Source organism: Arvicanthis niloticus, chromosome 5 (genome assembly GCF_011762505.2).
Source record: "Arvicanthis niloticus isolate mArvNil1 chromosome 5, mArvNil1.pat.X, whole genome shotgun sequence".
NCBI classification, from domain to species: Eukaryota; Metazoa; Chordata; class Mammalia; order Rodentia; family Muridae; genus Arvicanthis; species Arvicanthis niloticus.
The window spans coordinates 40,043,849-40,063,105 of NC_047662.1; the positions used below are offsets into that span (position 1 = coordinate 40,043,849).

General features: G+C 34.9%; 1 protein-coding gene across 1 annotated transcript in view; it reads right to left on the reverse strand.

Annotated features, from left to right (window-relative positions):
• Positions 1–19,257, reverse strand: part of LOC117709061 (AGBL carboxypeptidase 4) — a 959,025-nt gene that overhangs the window by 850,277 nt on the left and 89,491 nt on the right. The gene's annotated exons all lie outside the window — the stretch shown is intronic.

Here is a 19,257-nt window from a genome sequence, read left to right on the forward strand (position 1 = left end):
ACAAAAGCAAGTTATAAAACATTACTGATAAAATATTAAGATGTATGTATCTGTTTGTTTATGCAAATAATTACTAAGGAGACATGAAAAAATCTGCCATTTGATATGCTAGAACATGAGAATTGGCTTCCTTCTGGCTTGGAAAGAGATGGGAAGAGTCTTTTTATTGAGTATCCCAGCCTATGTTTTTTTTTTTTTTTCCTATTTTGAGCCATGTTAAGCACATCAACAATTTTGTTAAAAGTAGAGAGAACTATTTGTATTTACATGAATTGATAAATCTTCTTTGAATGAAGAAATTTGCTTTTTATTATTCATTTATTTTAGACTGAACATCACTTAGTAGTTTAGAAATTTTGAGTGAATTCATTTCAAAAATTCAAATGATTTGTGGTTTTGATGCAACTAGTTTATATTCTTTATCTACCTACTGTTCTCAGTCTGTATATTCATTTACATTACAAATAAATGATACCATGTGGCATTTGTCCATATTTACTGAAATACTATTCATATTCATAATAGCCAAAATAAGTCAATCCAGGATCCCTAGATTGATGAATCAATGAAGAAAATGTGGTATATTTACACAAATGGATAACTTACATTTGCAAAAAAATAAATCTTGCCATTCTAGCAACATGGATGCAAACATAAATCATTCTGTTAGGTGAACTAAGCCAAACCCAGAAATATAAAATAAAAACAACAAAATTTCCAAAAGTGAGAAAAGAATCCAAACAGAATCCAAAGTATATTGTCATTCCCTGTTCCAAAATACCTCACGGGAGTCAATACCACAGTGCTAACAAAAACACATATGCTTAAAATACTTGGGTTTTATTATGATTGTTACTAAGTATTTATACCTTGTACAGATTATTTATGATAAATGGTCAATGAATATCTGTTGAGTATATGTATTATTGCCCAATAAGAATTTAATTAAGAAAACAGAAATGATGTATATGGTGTGTTGCTGAAAAATCAATTTACCTATAGATTTATAGATTTATAACACATAGAATACTCATAACTACAACTGCAAATCGCTAATCCTTTAAATATAGTAGTATCTTCACAAAGAAACTGGAAAAAAATCTCCATAGGAGTTCATTTGAACCTGGCAGCCTTCAGTTTGTACAATCTGGACTGTTTAAGAGTGGGAGCCACAGGCAGCTGTATGTATAGACATGTACATTTGCATGTACATAGGCAGATTTGAGGCTTTATGAAACACTCAAATCAATATATGTATATATAATATAATAATATAATATAATGTATGTGTATGAGTGTGTGTGCCTATGCACATCAAAATAGACCCAGACATAATTTTCTGCGTTCTTCCTACCTGAAGAGCACTGACATGAAGACCCAGGTTCACTCAGGTTTTTGTTTGTTTGTTTGCTTGTTGTCAGATAATCTATGAACATGAATGTTAAGGCAAGATACAATCTGATCATTTTAGGATTGTTAACCTCTATTGCCCAGCACAGTATTATTTAAATAACCTGTTAAAACCATTTTTCCTGACTCTCTTGGTTTCCTAAGTAAAGTTGATTTTCTAGTCTTTGTCTTAATAATTTAAGTTTATTAATTACATAAAAATTTACTCCTGAGCTACTACATATAATCACATTGAAGTACACTATAGGAAAGAGAGTTTAAGAGAAATTCTGTAACTTTCAGTAGCTCAAAATCTAATGGAAGGAACCTGAATGTAAATAAATCATTGGATTACAATGAGAAAAATAGACACATGAATCTCTGAGGTGAAAGATATGAGAAAGAGGCCAAAGCTATATTTAATAGACTAAAAAGTGCATTGTCTGCAAGAAACTTAAAAAGATAGCTTCAGAACTGTCAGGCTCAGAGAGAAACCCAGAATTCTAGAATGCTCCAGGTCTAAGGTAATTCTAATTCCTATTTTTAAAAATTGTGATGTTGGAAAAGCAATTTCTTACCAATGCACTAATCTTTGAAGATCTAAAATAAAACCTGGTCCTTTACCACTTCAAAAACACTCAGAGAAACATTAGAGCCCATGATTAACCAGTGGCTATGACTAATTAGGAAGATGCAACATCAAGTTGGGGGTAGAAGGGCATGGAAAGGCTCAGCAGAGAGTACCTGGGAAGGGCTGCAGGAAGGAGAACCTGATGGACTATCTCAATCACTAACATTTTGAAAAATTTATATAGATACATGAAAATTGTAATATTAAACAAAAATATAAAATTTAAAATTTGTTGTGATAATAGAATACCAAATACTTAGATGCAACTCAAAATAAATCTTTGCTTAAAATATTGTCTCTTGTTATAAACTAAAAAACTATGTCTTCTGCCTCTACCTAGGCATAGACAAACAGCACATGACAAAACATTCTATCTCAAGTACTTCTATTTTTAATTTATTTATTGGATTTTTATTTATTTACATTTCACATGTCATCCCCTTTCCCTATTTCCCCTCCCTAGAGCCCCCTGTCCTATCCCCTCTCCTCCTTTTTGCTTTTTATCATTTCAACTACATGAAAATATTAAGGTCAGTTCTCAGTTGAGGTGACTAGCGATACAATAGATGCAAATAGTCAAGGAACAAACAAGACAGTAAACACAAATAGTCAAAGAACAAGCAAGGCATTAAACAAAATTCTGTAAACACTCCTGGGATTACTGTTTCTAAGGGCTTATCAGGATGACCAAAATATCTGAGCCAACTTCCCTGTCCTAGCCCAAAGTAATTTTCATGTCTGAAGCCTACTTCCTTGTTTTAGCCTAAGATTTAGATTCCTGTCTGAAATTACTTCTTTGTTCTAGCCTAATGTCAGATTTCTGCCTGAAGCCTACTTCCTTGTCTTTAGCCAATGTCACATTCCTGACAAGCAGCCCATTTCCTTGTCTTTGGACCATGTCAGATTCTTGCCAAGCAGCCCCAAAAGCTCTCCACATCCCCCCTTTTATTTCATTAACAAAACTGAGCCTGTCTTAGGTTGTTCTGACAAGAATGCCTCCCTTACCCATCTTGGAATATACATTATCAAAAGCAATGCACTTCTGTCTTAGGTTGGTAAGGCTCTGTGCAGAATCTTACCCGTTCTTGGCTTGCCAGCCTATTAATTTAATAATTCTGTCTGGGGGTCCATTTTCAGGTTCAAGCCATGTACTTTGGCTACCAATATGTTGATGTTGTTAAAAACAAGCTTTCACATGATGGGCAGGAATAAAAGTATTCCCAGGACAAAAGGGGCTAGCATGATCAAGCTATATATGCCATTCTTGAAGGTTGACCAAAATAGAAATACTAATCTCAGGCTTCTAATTTTAATCTACATTACCTGGCAGTGCTTCACATCCCCAGGCAAAAGAACATCTCTTCCCTTGGCAGTTCTGCCTTCCAATATACAGACTCAATTCACTCACTAATTTATACATTAACTTATTTTTATTTAATCAACAAGTGTTGTCTTACTTTCCATTAAGTATTAGACACTAGCCTGATCCAGGTGTGATGGCTCATGCCTTTAATCCAAGAACTCCAGAAGCAGAGGCAGGTGAGTTTCTGTGACTTATGGGTAGCACTGTCTACAGTAAGCTGCAGGTCAGCCAGACCCACACAATGTCTCCAAACAAAGACACTATTTTGGGGATATAAAATTTTGTTAAAACAGAGACAACATTGCTTTTGTGATAGTACATTCTAGAAAAATTGATATATAATCAAATAATAGATACATGAAAATCCAATGGGGCTCTTTTATGCCTCCAATTAACAGTGATTTCTAGATATAACAGGGCAGTTGTGCATATGAACTCACAATATTGTGACATTATGACAGATCAAGCCAGACAAAATCTTGGCATGGAGGAGGAAGATGGTCATGAATTCCCAGTCACAGTGAGGAGCTATTGGTAACTGTTAGCTGCAGGAAGAAAAAAAAAGTGAGCTGTCTTTCCCAGTGTGTCCTATGGTAAGCCTACCATACTCCAGTAGGTGGCCACAAACTGAAGTGTATATAGACAAGACTAAATGAACTTGATGTATTAGCATTCTTACAAAACTGAGGACACAAAGTGTTGAGTATTAAAAGGGAAGTTCTAGGAGGAGAAGAGAAAAAGGTGTATATGATTAAAACATAATATGCAAATTTCTCAAAGAACTAATAAAATTATGTTTTTCAACAAACCACAGAAGAGGAGGCAGGAAGATACAAAAGGACAGAAGACCAGGATGTTTGGTGAGGGATACTATCTTCTTTATGCAATATGGAAGCTACACCCATGAAATCTCAAAAACATATGATGTCATGGATCTTAAAAGACACCCTTCTAGACTGGCATAAATCTTAACTGCATTCTAAATATTTACTCTTCTAGCCACAGACAAGAATAGCTCTCACCCTACATTAATGCCTTCCTTGCAGCAGATAGAGACCATTATTTTAAAAACCACAACTGGTTGAAGTGCAGAGGACAACTGATTACAAGCACCTAGCCCCAACAGACACATCAACTATACAAGTCCTGCACCTAAGCCTCAGAGAGCAGCTCAGAAGAGTTGGCATACTGTAAAAGCCTGAGAACCAGGAATTCCTAGAAATGGCAGGAAAGTTACACTCATGATGCCTCAGCAATACAATTGGTTAAACAATACTTGAATAATGATTACACAAGTAGACATGCCGATGGAAAAGGGGAAAACCTCATAGGATTCCCCGACTTCTCCACAAAGAACTACAGGCAAATAATGACTGCTGAGAGAGGTAGTATTAGGCTTCCCCAGGAATGGGCTCCTTAATTGGTTATTCAATACCAGTTTCAGCCCTGAAATGATATGCATGCAAGCATTACTAAATGGACACAGAAAGTTGTGTCTATATGCAATGTAACAATAATATCCAAAGAAAAGGAGGCCATGAAGTTGAGAAAGAGTAAGAAAAGGAATATGGGAGCACTTGGAGGGAGGAATGGAAAGAGAAGAAATGATTTAATATTTTAATTAAAAATTACTAATGAAAAAGGCAAATATTCTCTTATCTATTCAAATCAAGACTACTCTTCTGCTCCTTCCTTTCATTACTTTCCTCTCTAGCTTCAGAAGCAAAGACCTGAAATAGATGGACTTACTATGAAAGGTCTCTTTAGCTCCACAACTTTCTAAGTTCTCTACATCTGATCTGCCAGGCCTCAGTTTCATATTGCAAATTAGAAGGCCATATCGAGTTACATCTCTAAAAGTGTGAGTTGCATAGAATTCAGCAACAGTAAAAGAGTTCTAAACACAGGACAGCCCAAAATTAAAATTTCATTCAAATGTGTAATGAACCAAGTGTTTATATCCTATGGTGTATCACACAACTTCACTACAGCCTTGGTGTTGAATGCACAGCTCACACACTTTGCACTGCACACACTATGCCCATAAACCCTGAATAACCCAGAATTGCTCCTGTCTAAAGGAAATGCAGGGACAAAGAGTGGAGCAGAGACTAAAGGAAAAGCCAACTGGAGACTTCACCACCTAGGGATCCATACCATTTGCAGACATCAAACCCAATCACTATTGCTGATGCCAAGAAGCACTTGCTGACATGAGACTGGTATAGCTGTACTCCCGAGAGGCTCTTCCAGAGCCTTACCAATACAGATGTGGATGCACACAGTCAACCATCAGACTGAGCACAGGGCCCCCCAATGAAGGAGTTATGGGCAGGACTGAAAGAGCTGAAAGGGTTTGCAATTCCATAGGAAGAACAACACTGTCAATCAACCAGCCACCCCCACAGAGCTCCCAGGGACTAAATCACCAACCAAAGAGTACACATGGAGGGATCCATGGTTCCAGCTGCATATGTAGTAGAGAATTGCCTTATCTGGCATCAATGGGAGAGGAGGCCCTTGATGAACATCAATTGAAGGCTAGATGTCCAAGAATAGGGGAATGCTAGGGCACTGAGGCAGGAGTGGGTGGGTGGGTAGGGAGCAGAAGGAGGGAGAGGGATGGGAATTTGTGGAGAAAAAACTGGGAAGGGAGATGACATTTGAAATGTAAATAAATAATTAACCAATAAAAATAATTTTTGAAAATACATATCAGTTCAGATTCTCAATTATTTTATAGTACACATTATAGTGTCTACACTTTACATACAGAATTGTCTGCTCTTATGAAAACACAAGGATTTAATTGCAGAAAATCAAGAATTAATATTTCTATTCCTCAGCCTAAATAAAATTAGAGCTTTGGTGTGTCTTGTGTTACAAAGTTTGATTTTTAAATCTCAGTTTCTAACTTGAATTTCATAAAAATCATTCAATAAATTTTGACTTAAGATTAAGAAAGGATTTCTCATAATTTCTACATATATATATACCATTTTACCATTTTGTGCTACCTATTTATGCAAAAAAGCATTGTCAGCATTGATAATTATAAAATTAAAATGTTGATCAGCTTTGACATTTAAAATGATCTATGCCATGCTATATCAATCTTAAAGAGAACCTGAGATTGGCCCCCAGCACCCATGTCAGATACCTCAAATTGCCTGAAATCCCAACTTCAGAGGATTTGATGCTCTTCTCTAGCTTCCCTGTGCACCTGCACCCATGTGCACAAACCAACTACACAAACCAACACAGACACATACACAGAAATAACTAGAAATATAAAGATAAATCTTTTACTAAATAATAAATGCATTTGAATAGACATGAATAATATGAGTGGTGTTCTAGAGAAAAGTGCAAAGGGCTTGGGGTTCTAAACATGCCTAGTGTATTTAAAAGAAGAAAGGTTATGTCAATAACTTAAACTTTATCAGTCCTTGCAGCTCTTTGTGTTTACTTTGGGTTTACTACCATCCAATTGTGAAAAGCAGACTGTATCAGATACTTTCTTCTTCTAATCCCAGGGAAACACTTAAGTTACATAACAATGTTGTAGAAATACATGGATAAAAATTAAATCATCAAACAGTGCTACTCAGGTATCCAGAATAGAGGATAATGCAAGTGAGTTTTATGTGAAAATAGCAAAATGTGTGTTTTCCTAAGCAAGGGGCAAGTCTAACTTCTACCAAACCATGCTTACATTTCAACCTGAAAATTTAGAAATACTTCAAAGTATGTTGTTATGAAAGAGAGACCACAGCAGCAACAACCAAGTGTTCTAAAAGCAGAGGATGTACATATCATTACAATTTATAGTTTTAGATATGAAATGTGTCAAAAAGATACAATAATACAAACATAGTGCATTTCCACTTGTTGATCTAAAAAGATAAATTTATTCACATCTTGATCTTATGCAGTGAAGAAAAAAATGATTTGGGTAGAGAACAGATGAAAATCAGAACTACCAGTACACATCCTTATTTAAGGACCAACATTTCAGACAATAAATCAAGCTTACAAAGATGCAAATTCTAAGATACTAGGCTGAATGACTAAGAAGACTTTGGCTCAGTGAAGGAAGTGCCAACAAGAATTCCAGTTCTACAAACCAAACTACAGGAAAATCTAAACCTTGTACAATCAGTCTACGAGGAAGGTCTCTTGAACATCAAATCATGGTGCTTGTCATCAGCAGCTTTGCCATTGCTCACAAACATTACTTATTTAGTCAAGAATAATATAGGAATGAAACAGAGTGGGATGAAGGCAAGGCCTACTGGCTATAACTGAGATGCCAAATCCTTTAAGCTCAGACTTCATTTTAGAGAACCTGACCTAAGTTTGAACTCAGGTAAACTAACAGGCTGGTAGCTAGCATTAGTTTCCAAGTTGTCCCCCAACAAAACCTAGCTCCAGTCTCTAGGTTATATCCTCAACAAGACCAGCATCTCTAGATTACACCCCTAACAAGACCAGTGTCTCCAGGATATTCCAACAAAGCTACACAAGCCCACCCCCTGCCTAACAACCACCAATGCAGAGGAGAACAGAAATCAAGTTTATGATATGACTCCCAGCACCAGCCAATTATGTTAAAGGCCACAGTAGCTTTACAATTAGATGCTTGCAAATGTATTCCTTGCTTACTGCTTACTATAAAGCCTTGTCCTGATAGACATTCGGGACTCCTCTCTCCACCAAAACCATCCTGCATGACAGAGGTGCATTGGGGGTTGGGGGAAAGCTATCTCAAATAGAATAAAGACCCTGCTGTTAGTTGCATCAGATTGGCTCCTGTCTGTTTTTTGGGGATCACTAGCCTAGCACAACATAACTAACACAAACTAAGAAGGCAGGAGTTAGAAGCTGCTCCACCAAAGACACAGATCTTGTCAGTGAAAAGAGCCATCACATACTTGAACATACTTGAAGACCCTACAACTATGTAAGAAGAGCTTTTACTTCCCCCAATTCACAGCATGTTCACAGGTAATTTGTTCAAACCACATGCTAGATAAGTTAACTATTCTCTTTGGCCACAGTTAACCAGACTAAAAGTGAACCAATCAAACTTTCTTTTTAAAATTCTTTTTGTTAATTATTTTATTTATTTACATTCCAAATGTTTCCCCCTTCCTGGACCCTCTCCAAGAGTTCTTCACCCCATCCTCCCTCCCCTTTGCTTCTGAGAGGGTGCTCCCCTCTACCTCCTCACCCAACTACCCACCTCTACCTCACCCTTCCCTTAATCCCCCTTCCCTGGAACATCAAAACTCTATAAGATTATTAAGCACATCCTCTCCCACTGAGGCCAGATAAGGCAGTCCTCTGAAACATATGTGCCAGGGGCCGTGGACCAGCCCATGTATGCTCTTTGGTTGGTGGCTTATTCTCTGGGAGATTTCAAGGGTCTGGGTTAGTTGATATTATCAGTCTTCCTATGGGGTTGCCATCCCCTTCAGCTCCATTAATCCTTCCCCCAACTCTTCCATAGGGGTCCCTGACCTCAGTCCAGTGGTTGGCTGTAAGTATCTGCATCTGTCTCAGTCAGTTGCTGGTAGAGCCTCTCAGAGGACAGCTATGTTAAGCTTCCTCTTTGCAAGCACAATATGGTATCAGTAATAGTGTCAGGGTTTGGTGCTCGCCCATGGGATAGACCCCAAGTTAGGCCAATCAATGGATGGCCTTTCCTTCTATCTCTGATCCATTTTTGTCCCAGCATTTAGACAGGAACAATTCTGGGTCAAAAATTTGAGCCATGTCTATCTATTGGAACTATAAAACTTATTTTTCTTAGATGATGTTAAGCAAGACAAAGTCAGCCCCTAAGCAATTTAATATCATAGCAAGCTTGAAATAGAAACTAAAAGCCTTAGAAAGATTGTCAGAAAGTAAAAAGTGCACTACTGAATACTTAGAGAGAAAACTAATCTAGAACATAGGGTCTAAAGATATAGAGAAGGGAAAAGAGGCTACCTAATAACTTTCAGTACATAAATACACTATGCTTCAGTTAAAAATATATGCCCTTTAAATCAACATGAGCAAAACTAATCATATTAAATCTCTTAAACAACATGCACAGGGCTTGCATGGTTCTGTACAAGTCCTTGGTGTATATGTTACGGCTTTCAGTTTAGTGTTTTTTTTATGGGATTCCTGAGTGTGAAAAAAAGTGGTCTTTGATTCTTGTGCCTTCTCTTAGGCTCTTTTCCTTCTATTGGTTTGTCTTATCCAACTTTGATGTTATAGTTCTTTATTTAATCTTATTATATTTTATTTTGTTATATTTTTCTTGATGAATAAATGAAAACCTAGCGACTATGGTAAAGTTTAACAACTGAACTGTCATTTAGCATATCTCTTATGCTAAGAGATGAAAATCAGTTTTCTCCAAAGGAGTGACAATGGGTATATCAACAACCCCAAGGCAGGCCTCATGGTCAGGAGTAGTTGACCAACATACAATAGACTCCCACAGTTCTTTTGTTTGTTTGGTTTTTTTTTTTTCTGGTTTGGGTGTGGGTTGTTGTTGTATTTGGGTTTTGTCATTTTTTGAGACAAATTAAGTTGGGTAGGTAGAAGAGACAAAGAATTTAGACGGACTTGGGGAAGGCCAGAATATGATCAAAATACAATTAAATATAATTTTTGAATAATATATCTGTTAGTAATTAAGATTGCTGATAATTTCTCTTAAAAGTCTTGTTCTCTAAAATTTTGAAGGACTTTCAAAACATATAATTCTCATTTGCAATGCAGTTATTTATAGTCCCATGTTAAATATTCAGATCCAATTATAATTATTCTATTTCTAGATGATATTAAGATAGATTTAAATATGATCTAATACTCTTGGATCTACAAATCTCAGAAAAAAGAAACTACAAAGAAAAAATATGCATGCCTCAGTGAGAATCTGGCACCCAAATTTTTAAAAATTGCTCCCATATTTTAGCCTATTTAGGTGTATGAAAGGTTAATATCTAATTCCATTTACAATGCTGATCCAGCAAGAAAGAAATTAATTTGGCATTAGAGAAGTTACATCAATTTCCTGTGTAACTGAAGTAATGCATTTACTGGAAAGAGATTAATATCAATTCCATAAATCATTTATATGCTTTTCCCAGAGTTTGAGACATCTGAGTAATGTCATATATATGGGAGCTTGTATCATTTTGTGCATATTTCATTCATTAATCTATGCCCGGAGCTGTAGAGGAGTCATGATAAAATATAAATTTTTGAAAAACATCAATCTTTCTGATTTGAATTTTTTGTGACTTTGGTATGGTAAGCCTAATGTCAACAGAATTGCAATAATAATGATTCACACTATCAACCAGCATTTTCAGGAAAGTAATTAAATATTTAGCCAATTAGCTTCCTTGTGGTAACATCTATTCAGTGTCCACATGATAAGGGAATGTGTAAATGTCAACGTAAAGACTCCATTAAGCATAAAATGTTGCCAAGGGAGAATTGTCTATGCTGCCTTGTCATTATACTGTTGAATTTCATTATCATATCACCTGAGTTATATGTCCCTTCAACAGAGAAGCAGAATAATATGAATGAGGCTGTGTGCAGAGATTGAAGTGTATCAAGGACTTATTAAAAAGAATTAGTATGTACAATTATAGATGTTGAAATCGCAAATCTATAGTCAGTAATCAGACACAAGAAATCCTATGGCATAGATTAAGTATTTAGGCTCTCAAATGATTGAATTAATGATACTCACATTTTAGTAATATACTGATACAAATGTTTGTTTTATCTAGAAACATCATCCTCAGAGAGATACCCATATTAGTGTTCAACCAAATATCAGGTCATTCAATATCCCCCTTGAGATCACACCACCATAAAATTAACCACCATAGTATCTTAATGACAACATAATGATCATTTCCAAATTTCTTCATGTTTGTTTGTTAAGAGAGTTTCTCTGTGTACTTTGAGCTGTCCTGGAACTCTTTGTAGTTTCAATCTGGCCTGGAACTCAGAGTGATCTGCCTACCTCAGACCCATATTTATTTATTTATTTATTTATTCATTCATTCATTCATTCATTCATTTATTACGTTGCCCCTATTCCCCCGCCCCTTACTGTGTCCTTTCCCCAACCCCACACCCCTTCTTCTCTGAGAAGGTTGGGGCTTCCCTGGTATTTCTCTACCCTGGTATATCTAGTCTTTGCAGGGTTAGGCACGTCTTGTTCCACTGAGGTCAGACAAATCAGTCCCGTTGGGGAAAGGATTCCACAACAGGCAACAGCTTTAAGGACAGTCCCTGTTCAAGTTGTTAGGGCCCAGGAAATAGTACATATTTTGAAAAAAATGGTAATTATTAGCCTCAACTGAAATCTTCTATTCTAAGTCATCCATGGCTAACAATATTGCAGCAGTAAAATGTATAAAGATATGGGATAAAGAGCCCAGGCCTTTGGGTCAAGAAGTCTAAGGTTAAACACTGGTTCTATTATTTACTAACAAGAACTTAAGCATTAACACTAAGATTCCTTACTCAAAATGTAGTAAAACAGGTACCTATTACATGGAATTATTAGGAGAATTTGAGATAAGATACATTTTTCTTGCATAGTACCTAGCATATAATATATGTTAATTATTGTTATCCTTAATTCAATTTTAAGACATAAGAATCTCAATTTCTGTACTTTAAAATAAACCTAAATAGATAAAATATATTGCCCAATGCAATATGAGTTGAACTTATTTTGACCCTTCTATGAAGTTGAATGGTACTTTAAAATAATGTGGTTTATCTTTGGCTTATTAGCATACTAATGTGCTTCTCTCTTGCCACAAAAATCACGAGTTCTAAGATTTGATACTCCTGAGAACAATTAATACTCTTCCTTTATTATGCTTTTGTGATGTAATAGTAGCATTACGGACCACTAGGAATGGAGCTTGTTAGTTCTCCAGCAGTGAAATCACACATCCAGAGAACCTTAAACTAATGTTTCCATCTAGGTCCCAAGTACACACAGATGAGTGCTAGGTCTTCTGACTTTCATATTATTAGCAGGGAGAAAGATGCAACACCGACAGAGATAATTGCCTTTCTTCAATAAGTTGCCTAGGTCTTGGTGTTTTACCATAGAAAAGGAAAAGAAACTAATGAAAGGAATAAAGTGGAAAGAAAAAGAATGAATAGAAAAAGGCCAAGGCATTTTAATGTTATCGCTGACATTTTTGGAATATTTATCATGGGTTGAGTATTTCTAATGACTTTGTACATAAGTTTTGCAGCATCAAACATATTTTATTATTCCTATACTTTATTTTATTATTTATTTTATTGCCATGCAAAATAATGATAATTTTAGTATTTTACTATTTTGTTTTATTTATTAATCTTTAGCTTAATATATATTATTATTTTGATTAGCATAAAGACATAGAATTCATTGTGAAAATTTCATATACTTCATATCATTATTCTATGCTCCTATCCCTTCACACTGCCTTCTTCAGTGCTCCTGCAAACACTTCTCTGGCCCCTTCTACAAGTAGTTCCGCCCATTGTTTTCATAACATATATATTTAAATATGCTATCTGGTTTCCCAACTCCCTTTCAAATCTCCTTTCTTCATTCATTTCCCAAAGATAGACATATAGATGATAAGCAGATAAATAGACAGATAATAGAGTTTTTATATATAACTTAATTTTGCAATTCATATATATATACATATAATTTAATTCTAGATCCTACATATGACAGAAAACATGTGACATTTATCTTTCTAAATTTGCCTGATTTCTCTTAAACTGATGATTTTCATGTTTTATAAATTTTCATTCAATTGTCATAATTCAATTATTCCTTACACCTAAATTAAATCCCACTGTATATAAGGAGCAGTTTCTTTATTCAGTCATTTGTTGATGGCCCACAAGGATGGTTCCATGTTTTGGTTGTTGTGAACACTGTAGCAATAAATATGGATACAGGAGTAGTGTTCTGTCTCTAGAATCCTTCAGAGACATAAGTGGCATATCTAGGTTACATGACAGTTCTATTTTAGTTTTGTTGAAATATCTCTAATGATTTACACAGTAGCTGCAACACAGTACATTCCAAAAGGAAGTGTATAAATATTTCTGCTTACTACACTGTCACTAATACTTGTTTGTCATTTGTGTTATTCTTTGTTTTAATCTTTGTATATATTAGTTATACATAGTAGATTCACTGTAAATTTTATACATGAATATAATCAATTTTATCAGATTTAGCCCTTTTATTTTCTCTTGCCTCTCTTCCACTCATGATGATTCCCTTCTTTCTCAAAACTAGTCCACCATCTATTTCTGTGTGTGTGTGTGTGTCCACGTGCGTGCATGTTGCCACACATATACACCCAATGACTTTTTTGAGAATGCTTATGTGAACATATGAGGGGAGTTATTTATAGACTCATAGGCAAGTTATCAGAGACTACACCCATGAAGAAAACACACCCCAGCAACCATAACCACCAAACAGTTCCTCTTTATAATAGCCATTTCAACTGGACTGCATAATGATAGGCTATTGATATAATTTTAATTTATATTTCCCTGATGGATAAAGATGTTGAACATTTTCAAATATTTATTAGCCATTTGTATTTCTTCCTTTGGGAATGCTATTTATTTAGCCCATTTACTGATTGGATTTGGTCTGGAAGAATTTAATTTTTTGAAGCTTTTTATATGATTCCAGATGTTAATCTCCTGTTAAATGTGTGAATAATAAAAATTTTCTCTCACTATGTAGGCATTTCTTCATTCTACTGATTCTATTTCCTTTGCTGTATAAATTATTAGTTTATTATTAAGTGTCAGTTACTGGGATTTTCTGTGATATTAGAGTCATTTTCAAAATGTCTGTTCCTATGTTCTTTATTCTAACATTACACTTAGGTACCTATTCTATTTTTAATTTGCAGAGTGACAGAAATGGACCTAGTTTTATTTTTCGACTTATATCTGGTTTTCCCTAGCATCATTTGTTAAAGATTCTAACTTCTTTCAAACATATGTTTTGACACCTTTGCCAAAAATTAGTTACTATAGCAAAATTGCATTGTTTCTGTGTTCTCCGTTCTATTCCATTGGTCTGCATATATGTTTCTATGTCAATGTGATCATGTTTATGTTATTGTTTACTGTGACTTTGTAGTAAAATCTGAGGTCAGGTGTTATAAAGCTAACATCACTCTTTTGTTTAGAATTGGTTTGCTATTTCAGAGTCTTTCATGCTCCCATTTGCATGCTGGAACTGTGGGGGGTTTTTTCTTTTCTTTTCTTTTTTTAAATTTTTGTTCTTTTTTTACCTGAAGTTAAGAAAAATAACCAACTTTATTGAAAAAAGAAAGAACTACAAAATAAGAATTCATGTTACTTTTCTTTACATTTAGAGTATATCTCAAAACCTGATATGATTGATTGAAAGAACATATAGTTCTACCAGAGAGCAAAATTCATACTGGCAAATAATGTGGACAAAAGATTTCTTTGGGACACTTTCAACACATCATCATTTAAAATCTACCATGTTTTCAGCATTTTTATTGGATATTTTCTTTATTTACATTTCAAACTTTCTCCAACATATAACAAGGACACATGCTCCACTATGTTCAGAGCATCTTATTTATAATAGCCAGAAGCTGGACAGAACCCAAATGTCCTTCAACAGAGAAATGGACACAGAAAGTGTAGTACATTTTCACAATAGAGTACTACTCAGCCAGCTATTAAAAATCAATGAATTCATGAAATTATTAGGCAAATGGATGGAACTAGAAAATATCATCCTGAGTAAGGTAACCCAATCACAAAAAAACACACATGGTATGCACTCACTGATAAGTGGATATTAGCCCAAAAGCTCACAATACCCAACATACAATTCATAGACCACATGCAGCTCAAGAAGAAAGACCAAAGTGTGGGTGCTTCAGTCTTTCTAAGAAAGAGAACTGTTTTTTTTCTAATTCTATCACAAACATTAGAATTTTCATGGATATTTGCTGAATCTGTAGATTGCTTTTGGGAATATAGCCATTTTGAAAACATTAATTCTGCTGAGTCAACCATGGTAAATGACATCGTTCAATATTCAAGAAACCTCAATATTTTCTTCTATATTTAAAACTTTCATTATATGAGTCTTTCATTCCCTTATGTTTATTTCAAGATATTTTTAAGCTATTGTGAGTGTAATATTATTCCTAATTTCTTACTTACCCAAGGTCATTATTGCTGTATATAACAGTACGTTGAGTTTTTGTATCTTGATATTTTGCCGAAAGTGTTAATCAAGTTGAGTTTTCTGGTAGAGACTATAGGGCTTTAAAGTACAAAATCATATCATATACAAACAGGGTAATTCTGCTTCTTCCATTCCTACTTGCATGTCTTTTATTTCTTCCTCTTGTTGCTCTAGCTAAGATTTCAAGAACTATTTTGAATAAGAGAGGAAAATTGCTCCTGACTTTAGAAGAAACAGTTTAGTTTTTCTCCATGGATTTGAGTTATGTTACTATTATTATATTGAGTGTGTTCCTTCTTTTCATAATTTCTTTCCTTAAAGCTTTTATCATGAAGGAATGTTAAACTTTGCCAAGTGCATTTTCTGCATCTATGTGTATAATTTTCTTCTTTATGCTTACTAATGGGCTGTACTGCATGTATTGATCTGCATATATTGAACCATCTTTGCATCACTTGGAAGAAACCATCATGGTCATGGTGTATAATTTTCTTATTATGTTCAGGAATTTGTCTTGAATGAATTTTACTGAGAAATTTTGTATCCATGTGTCATCAGAGATTGGTCTTTAATTTCTTTGTATTATATACTACTCCAGTTTGGGTATTAGAGAGTGTTGGCTTCATAAAACAAGAAGGGTAGTTTTCTTTCTCTTTATAGAATAGTTCAAGAAGTATTTGTGTGTTATGTTAGTTTTTTTAAAACTTCATAGAACTTAGTAGTAAATCTGTCTAGCCCTGGGCTATTCTATATTGGAAGATTCTTACTGCCACTTCAATCATTTTACTTTCTATGGAGATATTTAAATTTTTATAGACTCTTAATTTAAATTTTAGGGGACATATGTTTCAGTGAATTTATCCTATTCTGGATTTGCTAGAATATAAATTTTTAAAGTTATTTGATTTTTCTCTGGATCACCCTTTGGTATCTCATGTAACATTCCTCCTTTAACTTCGAGCTTGGATACACTGGCTAGGGGGTTATCAGTCACATCATTTAAAAGAACCAACTCAGACTGGAGAGATGGCTCAATGGTTAAGAGCACCGACTGCTCTTCCAGAGGTCCTGAGTTCAATTCCCAGCAACCACATGGTAGCTCTCAACCATCTGTAATGGGGTCTGGTGTCCTCTTCTGGTGTGTCTGAAGAAAGCAATGGTAGAGTGTTCATATGCTTAAAAAATAAATAAATCTTAAAAAAAAATAAAAGAACCAACTCTTTACTTGATTTATTCTACATATTTAGTCTCAATTCTGTCTTTTAATACCTTGATATATAATAGTGATATAGCTGGGTCATCAGGTAGATCTATTTCCAATTTTCTGAAGAACCTCCAGATTTATTTTCACAGTAGTTGTACAGTTTGCAATGAAGGAGTGTTCCTCTTTCTCCTCATTCTTGCCAAAATGTGCTGACACCTGAGTTTTTTATCTTAGTCATTCTATTTGGTATAAGGTGATATCTCAGTGTAATTTTGATTTGCATTTCCCTGATCACTAAAGGACTTTGAACATTTCTTTAAGTGCTTCTCAGCCATTGGAGATTCCTCTGTTGTGAATTCTCTGTTTAGTTCTATACAACACTTTTTGATTGGGTTTTTTGTTTTAGAGTTTATATTCTACTTTAGATAGACAGAAGACCCAAGTATTTATTTTACTTTAGGAAATGTTCTAGGGTTGATTTAAAAGTATCTACCTGTTCCACAGAATATTCGGTAGATATCTGTTAAATCCATTTGATCTACAGTGTAGTTTAACACTGCACTTACTACTGTAGGTGTAGATGTAAAATAAATAATAAACTATATGTTACAATTTCAACATGAAATGATCCTCACATGCTCATGTGCCTGACATCTTTTCTCTATTTGCTGGTAATATTTTGGCACATTATAGAAAATTTAGGACATGGATCCACTAGGAGAAAGCAGGCAAATTTTGAAGGTTACACTTGAGCTGCAGTCCCTTTGTAGCTCTCTGCCTGTGCCTGCCTATGAGTAAACAGCCTCTTCCTCCACATGCTTCCACAGGCATGATGCTGTATCTCACAAAGGACCCCAAAAACAAAGAGCCAATGGACATAGCCCTCAGTAACCATAGACTAAATAAATCTTTCTTACTTAATGGTTTTCTATCAGGAATTAGGTCACAGCTATGATTTACAATAACAGAATAATTGGTGCATGTAAAACAAGTATGTGTGCGGAAAGATAAATACAGCAGAAAGGGTATTGGCAAATAATCAGAAATGAAGAGCTGAAGTTTTACACAGTACATACACAAAGCACCTCTGGGAGATATCACTTGAGCAAGAAATCTGAAGAAAATAAACGGAAAAAATGCTTTCTAAGAGAATGTTTTAGTAGTTAACAAGAGTTCTCATATTTTCTCTCTTATAGTGTCTCCTAGATTCCCTACTCCCATCTTATACAAAACTATTTAAATCCCTCTCTAGCCTTCTTCAAGCTTCAGAACTAACCACTTATAATCTAGTAAGCTTTGGTAACTCTAGACTGTAAGGTAGATATTTTTAAATCTACTTTAAAGATATCCTAAAGTTCCGTGTTCAAAAAACACATCTAAGCTACAGCAACATGCCTAATGTGCCTAGGATTTTCCACTATGCAGCACTACATTTAACTATAATGCTGCCACTCTTACTTTTGTGGCAGACAAAAATGGCACACAGAGAGATTTCCAGTTATTCAAAGAGCACAGGCTCCTATGAAAGAAAATATTTTAAAGTAAACAATAATTTCCCAAAATAAAATGCAAAACTAGAGAGTAAAGTAAAATTGCATAGGTGTATTTTCAAAGTCTAACAATGTCTAATGACTTTAGCCTAAGCTGTGGAACATAAAATCAGCAGGGAATCAAATATTCTGTTTCAAGTATTATAACACTTTTACATAATTATGGTTATTTTTAAACTCTCAGACCTCTTCCCTATCAAAAAAAAAAAATCTGAGAAGCCTTTTAGTCTGTACATGCAAGCTTTATTTTGAAATGTTAAATGCTGATCAAATACACAATTCACTTACCATCTTGCCATAAAATAACTAAGTGTGACCTTGCTCAGTAAACTGCTAGGCTGGCAACACTTAGGAGATGCTGATGTTAACTATCACCATTAAAACAGAGCTTCTCTTAAGGTTCAGCAATTTGTGTCAACTATTAGTGCTCACAGCCATGAGAAGCAGTGGGTACTGAGTGACTTGAAAACCCATGCTCACCATTTACAGAAAGCTCAAGAAATTATTGATAAAGGTTTCCTCCATTCAACATTCAAGACTGAGTCAAAAAGGATCACAGATAAGGCCAGAGAGTTCAACAAGACAAAACCTGTAACAAAGTTGTTTGTTGAGATCATCAAAGGACTAAACTTGGAGTGATGGGGCTGGGGGTATAACAGACAAGAAGAGGGCAACAAAAAAGACAACAATATAAACCAGGAGCTTAGGCAAACCAAGCAGGCTAAGAAAACAGCATTGACAGCAGCCAAAGGGTTTCTCTAGCAAACTCATAAAAATACATATTGCTATTACTGTGGATGGATT